The sequence below is a fragment of the Cetorhinus maximus genome, chromosome 23, assembly GCF_964194155.1.
Source record: "Cetorhinus maximus chromosome 23, sCetMax3.hap1.1, whole genome shotgun sequence".
NCBI classification, from domain to species: domain Eukaryota; kingdom Metazoa; phylum Chordata; class Chondrichthyes; order Lamniformes; family Cetorhinidae; genus Cetorhinus; species Cetorhinus maximus.
The window spans coordinates 53964192-53979691 of record NC_135901.1 but is presented as its reverse complement, the minus strand read 5'-3'; the positions used below and the strand labels follow the sequence as shown (position 1 = coordinate 53979691).

The window sequence follows — 15500 nt, the reverse complement described above, 5'->3', positions numbered from 1 at the left end:
GAGACGTCTGAATTGAGCCTTGTAGGTGCTGGGCGAGTTTGGGGATTCAATAGGTGAATTACTCTCCGCAGCATTCTCCGTGCCCGTCTTACCAAAGAAATAGTTGGTAGGACATGAATTTCTTAACAAGAGCACACAACAGAATATACCACTGACGAATATTTACGGTATTAGGCGATCTGTAGTTACAGTTTGAATAAGAGAGAATAAAAACAAACGGAAACATTCTGGTGAAGATAATTCGTTTATCCTTGTGGAATGATGCAGCATGATTTGTTTTCACACACACATACAGAACAGGCGATGTCTCAAATGTAATTCTGTGGCTGTAATGAAAATGATTATCAGGAGCTGCGCAGAACAAAGAGTCAATGGGAAACCTCTAGTTTTAGGCCAAAGTCAGAGGCCCATTTCGAGCTCGACGTCCACCTTATAGAGACATAGGCTAGTGCAGTAACAACAGAGATAGAGCCTGGTGTGGTAATTACTGAGACAGGACCTAGAGCAATTTAAGCAGAGAGATTACTAGCGCAGTAATAATAGAAACAGCATCTAATGTTACTTAAGCAAAGACGGGGACGAGTGCTATATTAACATAGACAAGGACTACTGCTGTAATATCGGAGACGGGTCTAGTGCAGTAGTTACTGATACAGGGCCTGGATCAATATCAAGAGAAATAGGGTAGTCATTACAGGCACAGGACATAGAATAATTGCTTCCTAGAGAGAGTTTAAGGCCGTAATAACCGAGACTGCCTCCAGTGTAAGAGAGACAGACATTATTTCGTGGAGTAAAAACAGAGACAGGGAGAGTGGAATAGAAGCAGAGACAGAGGTACAAAGACAAAGTCTCTGCAAAGGCAGGATCCATTTTAATTAAAAAGGCAGAACAGCTCGAGTGTGATACAGGCTGATACAGAGTCTAATGTAACTTGTTCTGAAATATGGTCTAGCGGAATATAAGTGCAGATATGATTCAGTGTATTATAAGCAGGGCCGCGATCTAGTGGAATATAAGTGAGACAGTGCAGAGTGCAGTAATAATTGAGACAGGATCTTGTGTAATACGAACCAGTCTAGTGTAGTGATAAGACAGACCGGATCCAGTGTAAGAAAACTGATACAGGGTCTAGTGGAGCTTCACATAATTCAGGGCTCTTTATAATATAAATTGACGCAGTGTCTGGTGAATTAAATACCGGCAAAGGTACGAGATTAATAAAAACAGAGACATGGACAAGTACAGCAATAAGAGAGTAATGGTTTAGGGCAATAACAACAGGAACAGGGAAGTCTGATATGAATGGAAGCATGTATTGGTGCAGCATTAACAGACAGGGTCAAGTTTGATAGACACGTGGCAGGTTCTACTGGAGTAATAGCTGAGGCAGGGTCTTGTGAAATGCAACGAAAAACATGTTCTAGTTTTCTATAACCAGAGACAAGCTCTAGTGCAGTGCCATCTGGGGCATGGCTTATTGTAACTTTAGCCAAGACCTGCTTCAGTGCAGTCGTGACTGAGATAGTGCCAACGGTATGGTGCCCTAGTCCAGTATAGAAACAACTGAGAGATGACCTTCGCTAATATGATAAGAGACATGTCCTAGTGTAATAGAAATATAAACGGCGTCTAATTTAATCTGAACAGAGACAGTGCCAAGTGCACTAATAATTGAGACAGCGCCTGCTTGATGTGATGTGAACAATCACGGTTTCACTGCCACCTACTGGTCAAACTTTGCTACTGCAGGTGTTGTGAAAATGTCGAATCAATTTACTGTTTCTGATATCAATGGTTAAAATCAGAAATAATGGAAAACGTAGTCGGCAGGATTTGAACCTGCGCGGGGTAACCCCAATGGATTTCAAATCCATCGCCTTAACCACTCGGCCACGACTACAGACCTGGACAGTGAAATATATATATTTCATATATGAAATCATAGAATAGTTACAGCAGAGAAAGAGGGCCTTCTTCCTGCCCTGTCACTGCCACAACCCAACCTTTTCCCCATAACCCTGCAATTTATACTGTCCCTTCTCGTTCTCCCTCCCAAACTGGGAATGAAAGAGTGAGAATGAGAGAGGAAGAGAAGTGATGGGTTTTGTCGATCCCAGGGAAAAAGACTCCGGGGACAGTTCATTGTGACAGTTCACACAGCAACAAGAAAACAACATTCCCTGAGGAGGGCCAGCAGTGGGAGCGTGTTTAGTTCAAACACAGAAGACTTGTTCAGCCAATAACAGCATCGAGTGTCTTAGACATGAACATGAAGTGAGGTGAAACAGTGTAATAGCTTCTTTACCCAGAGAGTGGTGGGAATGTGGAACCCGTTGCCACAGGGAGTGGTTGAAATGAATAGTACAGATACATTTAAGAGGAAACTAGGCAAGTATTTAAGGGAGAAGGGAATAAATAGTTACAATTGTAGATTTAAATGAAGGGAAATTGGAGGAGGCTGAGGTGGATCATAAACCCCGGAGCGGACTGGTTGGACCAAATTCCCATTTCTGTTTCCTCCATCCTGTGAGAATAATACCAGATTCTGCCGCCTCTCCACATGATTGAAATAGCTTATCCCTGACACAGTTCATGTGAATACTGCCCGTAACCTCTCCAAAGACTTGACATCTTTCCCAAAGTGTGAACATAATATTTCAGCTGAGGTTCAATAAATGATTTACAAAGATTCAGCATCATCAGTTTGCTTTTGAACTCCAAGCCTCCATTAATGAAGCCAAGGAGCACATGAGCTATTTTTAAAGAAAGCAGAGAGATCAGCTTGCCCTGCTACCTTCGAAGATTTGTGTACACGTCACTCTATCCCTCTACTCAGTTCTCCACCAAACAACCTTTCACAGCCCGTGTGTGTTTTTTTCCTTCACCTCCTCGTTCCGAACACTGTCCATAAGCCTTGCAGAATGTTTCGTCCACTCCAATTTTGCCATTTCCTCTCTTCAGACCCGCTTCACCAGGGATAAGTTTGTCCTACAAAATGGCGCGTTTACTTGGAACAGGAAGGGCTTGTTCAATGGCAATTGTTCAGCCAATGAGGACAACGGTTTCTGGGAGCTGGAACACGAAATCGACAGTGAGGTGAAATAGTCTCACAAGCTGCTCCTGTGTAAATTTCAATTTCCAAAACCCACCAACCTCTTCACTGCGGGTCCTGTAAACCTTACAAGGGAGCACACGGCAGACATTCATCACTGAAAGTAACTGGCACACATCAAATAATAAACAATTTCATGTCGCATCTGTTTCTGCTTCTGTCCCTGCTTCGCCTTCAGCTCCCTCTGCCCATCCAGCTCCCAGGTCAATTAGCTGCTTGATGCAGACACAGTCAGTTCATGAACCCAAGCTTTCCCTGGAAAGCAGGGACAGAGAATGGAAGTCCCAAAGCTTCCGGAAGGGATGGGTTTGCAGATGACAGTGTAAAGATAAAACATGATCTATCTTCCTGGTTCTCTCACATATTGATTACATGAAAAGGACACAAGGGCAATCCACTGTCTGTTTAAATGTTGCTCAGTGAAAATTTCAATCATCCTCCGCTGTGTAACATTCGGGCACTGAGTCAACAAGCAGTCTGCACTCAAAAATAAACACAGGAAGTGGCAATCATATCTTGCAACATTAAAACCTGTTCATTTCCCTGTACCATTTACCACGAAGGTACATAACAAAAGTGAACAAATTTTGCGCTGGGAAAAATGTGTTCATCCCTCGGTGAACTAAACCACACTGACACACACAGAGGAGCACAAACAGACATATACACCGAGAGGGACAGAGGCCTAAAGAGAGACAAACACCCATGTCACCAACTTGGCTCAGTTTTCTTCCATTTCTGGCGATTTGGTGAATACTTTCAGATGAACGGAAATGAAAGAGCGCGCAAGTGAAGCGGAAAAAAAACACGGGAGTATTTGGAAGCTTCTAATTTCATTTCACCAGCAATTAGCTGTCGAGACAACGGATAGGACCAACAGGGAAGCAGCGCAGTCGGCAGGAGTCGAACCTGCGTGGGGAAACCACAATGGATTTCAAATCCATCGCCTTAACCACTCGGCCACGACTACTAAAGGCGCATGAATGTTTTTGAGCTAAAATTGCAGAATGGTTACAGTGGGAAAAGCTGGCACTTGGCCCCACCCACTTCCGGTCACCCTGCAATTTTTATCGTCTCTCCTCGTTCTTCCTACCAAAATAAAGCACCGCAGGCGTCAGCTGCCCCGAGCGCATCCCAATGGATTTTCGAAAAAGACAAACTACTTGAAATTTCGATCGCAGTGGGATTTGAACCCACGCTTCATAAGACACTAAAACCCGCGTTTCATAAAACGCTACAACCGAATTTCAGGGCCTTGGGCCGCTCGGACACGCACCTACAGAGCAAACAGAAGCACCGTAACCATCGCCTTGAGTGGTATCAGCGCTGAATTAGACCATAACAAATAGGAGGAGGAATGGAACCATTTTCCCCCTGGAGCCCCTCATAATATTACATAATGACAGCTAATGTTACACCACAGATAGAGGCCATTCGGCCGGGGTCATTGAAATATAGGATTTAGCAGCAGGAGGAGGCCATTCGGCCCTTTGCGACTGCTCCACCATTCAATAAGCTCATGGCTGATCAGGTTGTGGTCTCAACTCCACATTTTTGTTTGCCCCAAACCCCCATAACCCCTTCTCGATCAAAAAGCTGTCTAATTCTGCCTTGAATAAATTCAGTGACCCAGCCTCCACTGCTTTCTGGGGAAAATAATTCCACAGGCTAACGGCCCTCGACGGCAGAAAAAATCTTCTCATCTCCGTCTGAAAAGGGAGGCCTCTTACTCTTCTGGAAAATAACTGACCTGGTCCCACTCGCCCAACTTTTCCCCGAAGACCTGCATTTTCTGTCCAATTCTCTTTTGAAATCCTCGACTGTATCTGCCTCCCCCACACTCTCAGGCCGTGCATTCCAGATCCTAACCACTCGCTGATTAACAAAGAAGCCCCTTTAAAACTGTACACTTTATGTGATGTTACCTCTCCTGATTCTTCCAACCAACAGGAAACACTTCACTCTCCCTTACAGTGAATTTCAGGTACGTTTTAAGAGTTTACGCGAGGAATTCCTGTGCATTTAGACAGTTCACACAGAGGCAAGAAATAAGGTTTTCCCTGACTGGGAATTGAACATGGGCTGCGAGCGATGAAAGTATCAAACCCTCCATACGGAACTCTCCGACTTCCAGTGAAGCCAATGGCAGTTTTTGCTCAGAAACCAGCGGCTGTGATATTAACAAAGTGGGATGGAAAGAGACTCAGTTTGAGCGGTGACACTGCCGGAGGAATGGGGAGCTGGGGATCACCCATGAAAACAGCAAAGCTTTAAAAAAGAGCCGGCGCCCAACGTGGGGCTCGAACCCACGACCCTGAGATTAAAAGTCTCATGCTCTACCGACTGAGCCAGCCGGGCACACACGGTGCTTGCTTCCTACGCAAAAATTCAGAGAGATCAATATTGTTTTCCACCTGGAGCCTCAGCTTGTTCTGAATTTCAAAGTGTCGAAGGTAATCGAGCGACAAAAGCCCCAAGGTTACAAAGCATTCCTCTCAATCATCAATAACATCATTCACATCTTCCACTTCTTAGCTGCACCTCCTTCCAAACATTGCAAACTCCACTTGCATCGTTCATCCTGATATTTTTCTCTTTGACATTTTAATATGAAGCTGCACTACTAATGTGAGTTAAGTTTGTGATGATGAATGTGTGTTCGCCCCTCGGGGAACTGAACCACATTAACACACACAGAGCAACGCACACAGACACTTACACCGAGAGTGACGGAAGCCAAAGGAGAGACAAACACACAGAAAGCAAGGTTGTCACCAACTTGGACAATTATTGTTCCATTTCAGGGGCAAAATGTATTGAATGTTTGTAGATGAACAGAAGTAAGAAACACCGTGGGTTTGGGTGGTTTTTTTTCCATTTAACAGCCAATTTATTCTGCAGACAGTTTATGTCAATCAGGAATGAGAAGAAGGGGAGTTGGCAGGATTGGAACCATGTAGAAAAACGCCTTAAGCACTCGGCCAGAACAACTGGGTAAAGGCTGCATGTTGTTTGTTTAAAATAATAGAATGAATACAGGGAGTCCCAGTGAAAGAAGGTCTTCCAGTCCGTGCCATTGCCTCATCTTTTCCCAGTCACCCTGGGATTTACACTGTCTCTCCTCATTCTTCCAACTGAAATACAACACGGCACAGCTCAGCTGCTCCTTTAGCGCACGGAGAATTTTTGGGAAGCGCCTCAAATAACCAACCACCAGAAAGTTTGGCAGCGGTGAGATTGAAGCTCAAGTCAGCAGCGAGATCGAAACCTGAACCAGCAGCTGAGCCCGCTCGGCCTCACTACCACATTCAGATTAGACACAAACATTGTCTTCACCAACATTGACACTGAATTAGAACATTAAAAAATTATCATCAGGAATTGGCCATTCGAGCATCTTCAGCTACTGAATAAGATCATGTGAAAACTTCAATCATCATCCACTTTGTAACATCCGTACGTCCAGTTACTGAACAGTCTCCACTCAAAGAAATATCCAGTTGCATCTTTTAAAACTGCTTTTTTTTCTCTCTGTACCATCTTAATATGAAGCTACAGGACTAACATGAATAAAAACGAGAGACTGAACCACATTGACACACACACAGAAATTCACAAATGTGCACGTTGTTAAGATTTGAAATTGTGAATATTTTTGCCATGTCCTTCAATAAGCAGAAAGTGGAGCTGTGATCAGCTTATAGCTCAGAAGATGTACAGCAAGTATGTATATAACAGGCTGATGCTCACAGTGCTTGTTGGGGCTCGGTGAGCTGCATCTGACGATTGAAACCATTTAAATGTCATTCAACGAATCCGGTTCCAAATTCTGTGCTAGAAATGATAAGGAAACTCGCTGAATTTGCTTATTGTCTTAAATTGAAAGCATCACATGGAAGACAAGAAAGTTCATCTTAACCGTGGTGTTAGGAAACATAACATGACAGAAAGTTACAACAAGGAAAGAGGCCATTCGGCCCTGTGTACTGCTTCCAAACAACAGTGTAATTGGTTGATCTGAATAATCAAAGATGTCAGTCATTTCGGAAGACTGGGCAAAAAGGAAAACGAGGCGGGGTCGCGCTGTTAATAAGGAGCGAGATCAGTACATCGGTGAGAGAGGGTCTTAGATTGAAGGGTCAAGATGTAGAATCAGTTTGGGTGGAGCTAAGAAACAGCAAACATTGGTGGAAGTTGTTTATAGGCCACCAAACTGTAGTGATAATGTTGGGCAAGGCATAAATCAGGAAATTAGACCTGCATATGACATGGGTAATAGAGGAATAATATACTGCCTCGCACCACCAGCTCTATAGTCAGTGCTTTGTAACCTATCACAGCCCTTCTCTTTTATTTTCACCCCCTCATTCCGAATCAGGATTTATTCCCGAGTTTTGCCCTTGTGACTTTTCCAGCTCTGATGTGAAAATTCCACTCTCACTCCAACAATTCTGGCAGAGGTAAACGGTGTTATTTTCAACCAGCAAATCAATCACATTGATTTGATCAGCTCGCCCAGGAGGAATAAGTTTCAACTCCCTAACCAGGAATCGAACGCAAGTTGTGCTGGTAAATTTGCGGCATTTTAACCACTAACACAGCATTTGGACACATATAGGTTGCTTATGGCATTTTTCCATTCCAGATATCTTACACCAGAAGCAAGTTTCTTTGGCCAAATGGCCTCTATCGTGTGAACACAAGTGACGTCTTCAGCCAATGAGAATGACCGTTGCTTTTAGCCGGAACGTGAAATCGATACTTTCCTCCTTTACAACAGTTCTTAAAGCCTCACCCTTTGACCCAACTTTTAGTCACCTGACCGAATATGAGGCTCGGTGTCACACTTGGTTATATAATGCTCCTGGGAAACGCCTTGTGACGTTTCATTAGGTAAAAAGAGCTTTAAAAATATAAGTTGTTGTTGTAGCCCATGGATAGAAAGAGATAAACTCCTCTTCCCTCTTTCATCCTGATATCTTTCGCTGTAATATTGAAATGTGAAGTTGCACAACTAATGTGAATACAGTTTGTGTTCGGGGAACTGAACCACATTGACCCACACAGAGAAAAACACCGAGAGTGACAGAGGCCGAAGGAGGGACAAATGCCAGAATGAAATCATGTCACCAAATTGGCTCAGTTTGTTTTTTCCATTTCCCACTGGAGATTTGCAGAAGGCTGACAAATGAATGGAAATGAGAGATCACGGATATGTTTGGAGCGCTTTTCCTCGATTCAAACGATAATTAATTCTCTCTGTGCCCAGTTAAAACCAGAAGTAATGAGAAACGTAGTCGGCAGGATTCGAACCTGCGCGGGGTAACCCCAATGGATTTCTAATCCATCGCCTTAACCACTCGGCCACGACTACAGCTGTTACACCTGCATCACTATTATTTGTATGAAATTATAAAAGTTACAGCAGAGAAAACGGTCTTTCTGCCGGTCCTGTCATTGCCATTACCTAACTTTTTCCCCAGAACCCTGCAATTTATACTGTATCTCCTCGTTCTCCCAACCAAACTGTGAATGAAAGAGTGAGAATGATCCAACCCGGCCAATTACCGCCCCATCAGTCTCCTCTCCATCATCAGTAAAGTAATGGAAGGGGTCATCAACAGTGCTACAGGCGGCACTGACTGAGCAACAACTTGCTCACTGATGCCCAGTTTGGGTTCCACAAGGGCCACTCAGCTCCTGAACTTATTACAGCCTTGGTTCAGACATAGGCAAAAGAGCTGAACTCCCGAAATGCGGTGTAAGTGACTGTCCTTGACATCAAGGCAGCATTTGATCGAGTGTGGCATCAAGGAGACCTAGCAAAACTGGAGTCAATGGGAATCAGAGGGATACTCCCGGCTTGTTGGAGTCAGACCGAGCACAAAGCGAGATGATGGTGGTTGTTGGATGTCAGCCATCTTAGCTCCAGTACATCACTGCAGGACTTCCTCAGGGTAGTATCCTCGACCCAACCATCTTCAACTGTTTGACCAGTGACCTTCCTTCCATCATAAGATCAGAAGTGGGGATATTCACTGATGATTTGCACAATGTTCAGCACCATACCCGTACGTGGGGCAGATGTTTCCATTAGCAGGAGAGACTAGGACCCGAGGGCACAGCCTCAGAGTAAAGGGAAGACCTTTTATAGTAGAGATGAGGAGAAACTTCTTTAGCCAAAGAGTGGTTAAACGATGGAAATCATTGCCACAGAAGGCTGTGGAGGCCAGGTCATTGAGTGTATTTAAGACAGAGATAGATAGGTTCTTGATTGGTAAGGGGATCAAAGGTTACGGGGAAAAGGCGGGAGAATGGGGTTGAGAAACCTATCAGCCATGATTGAATGGCGGAACAGACTCGATGGGCCCAATGGCCTAATTTCTGCTCCTATGTCTTATGGCCTTATGGTCTTATACCCGACTCTTCAGATACTGAAGCAGTTCATGTCCAAATGCAGCAAGGCTTGGATAATATCCAGGCTTGGGCTGACAATTAGCAAGAAACATTCACAGCACACAAGTGTCAGGTAATGGCCATCTCCAACAAGAGAGGATCAACCATTGCCCCTTGATGTTCAATGGCGTTACCATCACAAATCCCTCACTATCAGTGCCCTGGGGGTTAACATTGACCAGGAACTGAACTGGACTAGCCGTGCAAACACTGTGGCTACAAGAGCAGGTCAGAGGCTAGGAGTCGTGCAATGAGTAACTCACCTCCTGACTCCCCGAAGCCTGTCCACCATCTACAAGGCACAAGTTTGGAGTCTGATGTAATACTCCCGACTTGCCTGGAGGAGTGCAGCTCCCACAACACTGAAGAAAATGGACACCATCCAGGGCAAAGCAGTCTGCTGGACTAGCACCACATCCACATTCACTCTCTTCACCATCGACGCGCAGTGGCAGCAGTGTGTACCATCTGCAACATGCACTGCAGTAATTCACCAAGGCTCCTTAGTCAGCAGCATCCAAACCCACGACCATTGCCAGCTAGAAGGACAAAGGCAGAAGATAGATGGGAACACCAACACCTGGAAGTTCCCTTTCAAGTCACTCACCATCTTGACTTGGAAATTTATCGGCGTTCCTTCACTGTCACTGGTTCAAGATCCTGCGTGAAATGTATTTGGACCGTCTCAGCCCAGTTCCTAGTGGATGCTAGTTCACAACCCAGTTCCTAGTGGATGCTAGTTCACAACCCAGTTCCTAGTGGATGCTAGTTCACAACCCAGTTCCTAGTGGATGCTAGGTCACAACCCAGTTCCTAGTGGATGCTAGTTCACAGCCCAGTTCCTAGTGGATGCTAGTTCACAGCCCAGTTCCTAGTGGATGCTAGTTCACAACCCAGTTCCTAGTGGATGCTAGTTCACAACCCAGTTACTAGTGGATGCTAGTTCACAACCCAGTTCCTAGTGGATGCTAGTTCACAACCCAGTTCCTAGTGGATGCTAGTTCACAACCCAGTTCCTAGTGGATGCTAGTTCACAGCCCAGTTCCTAGTGGATGCTAGTTCACGACCCAGTTCCTAGTGGATGCTAGTTCACAGCCCAGTTCCTAGTGGATGCTAGTTCACAGCCCAGTTCCTCGTGGATGCTAGTTCACAACCCAGATCCTAGTGGATGCTAGTTCACAACCCAGTTCCTAGTGGATGCTAGTTCACAACCCAGTTCCTAGTGGATGCTAGTTCACAACCCAGTTCCTAGTGGATGCTAGTTCACTACACAAAGGTTGCCCCATAATCAGAACTAAAATGACAATCTTACCATGGAAGGACAAGAGAATGCTGCTCTGTTAAGTGGAACAAATAAACTTTTGTTCAGTTGGGCTACTGTTCCAAAATGAGGATAAGATGCATTGTAGGGTGGAGTAAGATAAGTTTTATTTTACATTTAATTTGTTCTGGCCTTCCTAACAGCACTGTGGGTGTACCTACACCACATGGACTGCAGCTGTTCAAGAAGGCAGACAATCTTCCCAAGGGCAAATAGGGATGGGCATTAAATGCTGGCCCAGACAGCGAAGCCCACATCCCATGAATGATTTTTAAAAAACATTCAGGTTAGCCTGCAAATTATATTGCCTTGTTCTCCTAACCAAATTAAAGCGCTGCAAACGTCAGTGTCTGGAGCAAGTCTGACGTATTTGCTCAGGTGAGGAACCAGCTGAAGCTTCCAATATTGGTTTCCTTAACACCGAGTTTCCAAATGGGAATTGGACAATGGCTTGAAAGTGAAATAAAAACAGGGTTAAGGAGAAAGAGAAGGAAACTGTCATTAATTATAAAGCTCTTTGTACAAAACTGATATAGACAAGATGTGTGGAAGGTCCTCTTACTGAGCTGTGCCATTTGATGATGACATTGTTGATCAGTCTGTCTCCAGCATTCCTAATGTGAACAGCCGAATTCCATTTCTTCAAAACAAAGACCCAAAGTGCTGCTGCATGACGTCACCGTTTAACATTCCAGACAGCTCCATTGGGACCTTCACAGCGCAGGGTTTATAGAGGCGAGTGGGGGTCATATTCGCTTCACGTATGATGGAGCTGCGGTTTGAAACCTGGCAAGAACATTATCCAGGCTTGTTTATTTTAGTGTGAGCGAAATTTAGATAATTAACGTTTGTTGTAAATATGAACACAAGGGTTGGAATCCTGCTGACTAAAGTTTTCACCATTTTTGAATTTAACCAGTTTAATTATCAGTTAAATAGAAGGAAACCCATCCAAATACTCCTGTATTTTCTGATTCCCATTCATTTGTCAGCATTCAGGAAATTTGCTTTCGGAAATGGAACAAACATTGAGCCAAGTTGGTGACATCCTTGCTTTCTGGGAGTGTTTCTCCTTAGGCCTCTGTCACTCTCGGTGTAGATCTCTGTGTCTGTGATTGTCAATGTGGTTCAGTTCCCTGAGGTGGTGAAAACGATTTTAACGTTGCAAACTTGACTCACATTAGTTGTGCGAATTCATGTTAAAATGTAGCAGAGACAATCATCAGCGTGAAAGATAAAACTGGAGAGTGACCCTTTCTATATATATCCAAAAACAACAACAACTTAAATTATAAAGCGCATTTAACCTAATGAAACCTTCACAAGGCGTTCCCCAGGAGCATTATATAACAAAGTGTGACACCGAGCCTCATATTCGGTCAGATGACTAAAATCTAGGTCAAAGTGGGAGGCTTTAAGAACTGTCTTAAAGGAGGAAAGTATCTATTTCATGTTCCAGCTAACAGCAATGGTTCTTCTCATTGGTGAAGATGTCACTTGTGTTCATCTGACACAGGCCATTTGGTCAGAGAAAGTTGTCTCTGGTGAAAGAGATCGGGAATGAAAAAAAAGTCAAAAGTAGCCTCCATAATCCACCTGTCCAGCTTTATTGGTAGTTACTCTGATGTCCAGTGACTGGGAATCGGCGCTTTCATTTGACCAACAGCGAAAAGGGTGGAGGGTTTTAGAAATTTAAAGTTGCACATGAGCAGCTTGTGGGACGATTTCACTTTACTGTCAATTTCATGTTCCAGCTCACAGCAACCGTTATTTTCCTTGGCTGAAGAAGTCCTTTGTGTTGAACCTAAACAGGCAGTTTTGTGGTGAAAGAGATCTGAACTGAAACACGATAGCTAAAAGCAGCGTAGATAAGCCGAATCGAAAAATGCTGGTGCACCTTCCCTGGTTATCTAGTGGTTAGGATTCAGCGCTCAAACCGCCGCGGCTCGGGTTCGATTCCCAGTCAGGGGTTGTCGATTTATTGAGTTTGTTCGAACGAGTGTTGATTATTCATTAATTGGGAAAGTTTAAAAGCTCCACCAGAATCAGATGAGTGAGAGTTTAAGTTTCGCCTCAGAGCTGGAAATCATCTCACTTGGTTCAAGTGGAGTGAGGGTATTAAACTGATCATAGGAATGTTGGTGTGAGGTAAAATATGGATGGGAAACGTGCAAATTTTGCTGCCTACAGTTTGCACTGGCACAAATATCATTCCTGATGTATCAACCAATCACTACTGCTCTTTGAAAGCAGCACGCCCGGCCGAATGGCCACTTTCTGTGCTGTGACTTTCTATAATTTTATTTTTGCCAATAGCACGAGTCATTCTGCCATTTTGTCACCCACTCGAGTGAGATGTACTTTCTTACCTTGTATTCGGCTCTTTTGAAACCAAAACACGGAGCAAATTCAGTGAGTTTTCTTGTCATTTCCAGCACGAGATTTGTCGAGAGACTAATTGAACGATACATTAATGGTGCCAATCCTTCACTAGAGCTCACTGCGTCCAAAGAGCACTGTTATCATCAGCCTGTTATGTACCTTCTTGCAGTACATCTGCTGAACAATATCAGCTTATCACAGCTCTGCTTTCTTCACATTGAAACCCACTGTGAAAATCAATTAAAAAGCTGAACAACTGGGAGGAGAGTGACTGTGGGTAATCGGGACTGTGCACATTCCTGTATCTGGGAGAACCAGGAAGATGAGATCCAGGTGTCTCTTTACTCACGAGTTTTACCCATTCCCACGAACTGACTGTGTCTGCATCAAGCAGCTAATTGACCTGGGAGCTGGACAGATAGAGGGAGCTGGAGGCGAGGCAGGGACAGAAGCAGAAAGAGATGCAACATGAAAGTACTTTGAATTTGATGTGTGTCAGTTGTTTTCAGAGATGAATTTCTGCCTTGTAAGTTTCACAGGAGCCGCAGTGATTAGTTGGTGTTTTTTGAAGCAGGAAAATGTAAAAGTAAAAAGATAAAAACAAATTACTGCGAATGATGGAAACCTGAAACAAAAACAGAAAATGCTGGAAAAACGACAGCAGCTGGAGGGAGAAACAGGTTCAATGTTTCCAGTCTGTACGACAATGAGTCAGAATTTGAAATAGCAACTAGCTTGGGGTTGGAACGCACGAACCTGAATCACATGTTCTACCGGCTGAGCTAGCCGGGAATGTGCACAACTACTGCATATCCCAACATACATGGATGGTTTTCTTGCTTTCCAACTAATACCTCAGCTTGGTCGGAATTTTAAAGTGTGAAACGTAATCGGCCCACGAATGCCCCAAGTTTGCAATTCATTCCTCTCAATCATCAATAACATCATTCACATCTTCCACTTCTTAGCTGCACCTCCTTCCAAATACTGTGACCGATTTTCCTCAGGATTTTCTTCTGCATTTAACACTTACCTGCTTTGTGTCCTCATTTTGAAATTAGATTCGCTTCAATATCCAACACAAATTGAATTGCAAACCTGATGGACAAACAATGGAAAACAAGTCACTCGGTAACACAAATCCCATGGTGCTCATTTTCAGATTCACAACAGTCAGCTTTTCAATAAAGTAAAGGAATTTTACAGGGAAGAGATTAGAAAGTTGGTGTGACTTTTATTTGTGACTCACTCACTCGGGTTTTCTGTAAAAGCTGTCGGAGGTTTAGTGACCGGGATATAATCTACCTGCGTTTTCCTGAGCCTGTGCTCGGTGTATTGGGAGGTTTGGCCCGGGTTGGAGTATCTTGTGTCCCAGGGATGGGCAGTAACCCGCTGATTGAAGCTGCAGTCGCTGCTTTCTGCTGGCAGCGGGTGATTGGAGAGTGCGGGGCCGGAATATTGCTGCTTTTCTGCTTTTCCCTGTCTCACTCACTGTCGAAATGAGGAAGAAGGAAGAATTGATGGAGTTGTTTGAATCCAATAACTTCATAGTTGTCCAGTGTGTTGGATATCGGTACTTGGTAGGCCTAATTGTTTTCCCATTACATTTGAAATGAATATTCGAAAAAAAGCCGCTTGCCTGGGAGCTCACTGGATAACAGTGGAGCCGGTAACATATCAGGAGACTTGACATTCAGTTCAACGACCCAATGGCAACCAGGAACTGTGTGACAATGAAGGCTGATGGGGAGAAAACAGTGACAGCTTCGTCCCTGGGTGGCCTTGAATCACCAACCTTTCAGTTAACAGCCGAACACGCTAACCGATTGCGCCACAGAGACCGAAAAAAACTTCAGCTGGGTGTCAGCGAGTTAATGCTTCAGATTGCGGCGAACGGAATGACAATTGTTCTCTATCAGTTTTACTCTTCCAAAATAAAGGTTTGGACATTCATTGTGGACACATGGAAACAGTCTGACCCCACCTACTGCAGACACATCCATGTCACCGGGAACCAGCTCTCCTACAACCGGTGCCGTCTCCCTTCGAGCCTTTTGCTGTCTTGTCTGTTACCAAGTATTCTGATTGTCCTGAAGCCGATGTTTGGTTTGAATTCCTAATGTGCAGTAACGAGAATCCTTTCAATGCCTCAGATCAGTTAACTTTATTGATAACATCAGAGTCAATGTTCCAGCGTCTTAAAGAAGGGAAAGGTGCCTTGACTGT

General features: G+C 44.2%; 1 protein-coding gene and 4 non-coding genes across 5 annotated transcripts in view; all 5 read right to left on the bottom strand.

The window, feature by feature from the left end:
- LOC144698562 (uncharacterized) overlaps positions 1-15500 on the bottom strand; it is a 1040782-nt gene that overhangs the window by 714933 nt on the left and 310349 nt on the right. The window lies entirely within an intron of this gene.
- trnas-uga (transfer RNA serine (anticodon UGA)) lies at positions 1822-1903 on the bottom strand. Its single transcript has one exon. It is a non-coding gene; the product is annotated as a tRNA-Ser (tRNA).
- trnas-uga (transfer RNA serine (anticodon UGA)) lies at positions 4004-4085 on the bottom strand. The gene has a single exon. It is a non-coding gene; the product is annotated as a tRNA-Ser (tRNA).
- trnak-uuu (transfer RNA lysine (anticodon UUU)) lies at positions 5401-5473 on the bottom strand. Its single transcript has one exon. It is a non-coding gene; the product is annotated as a tRNA-Lys (tRNA).
- Positions 8408-8489, bottom strand: trnas-aga (transfer RNA serine (anticodon AGA)). The gene has a single exon. It is a non-coding gene; the product is annotated as a tRNA-Ser (tRNA).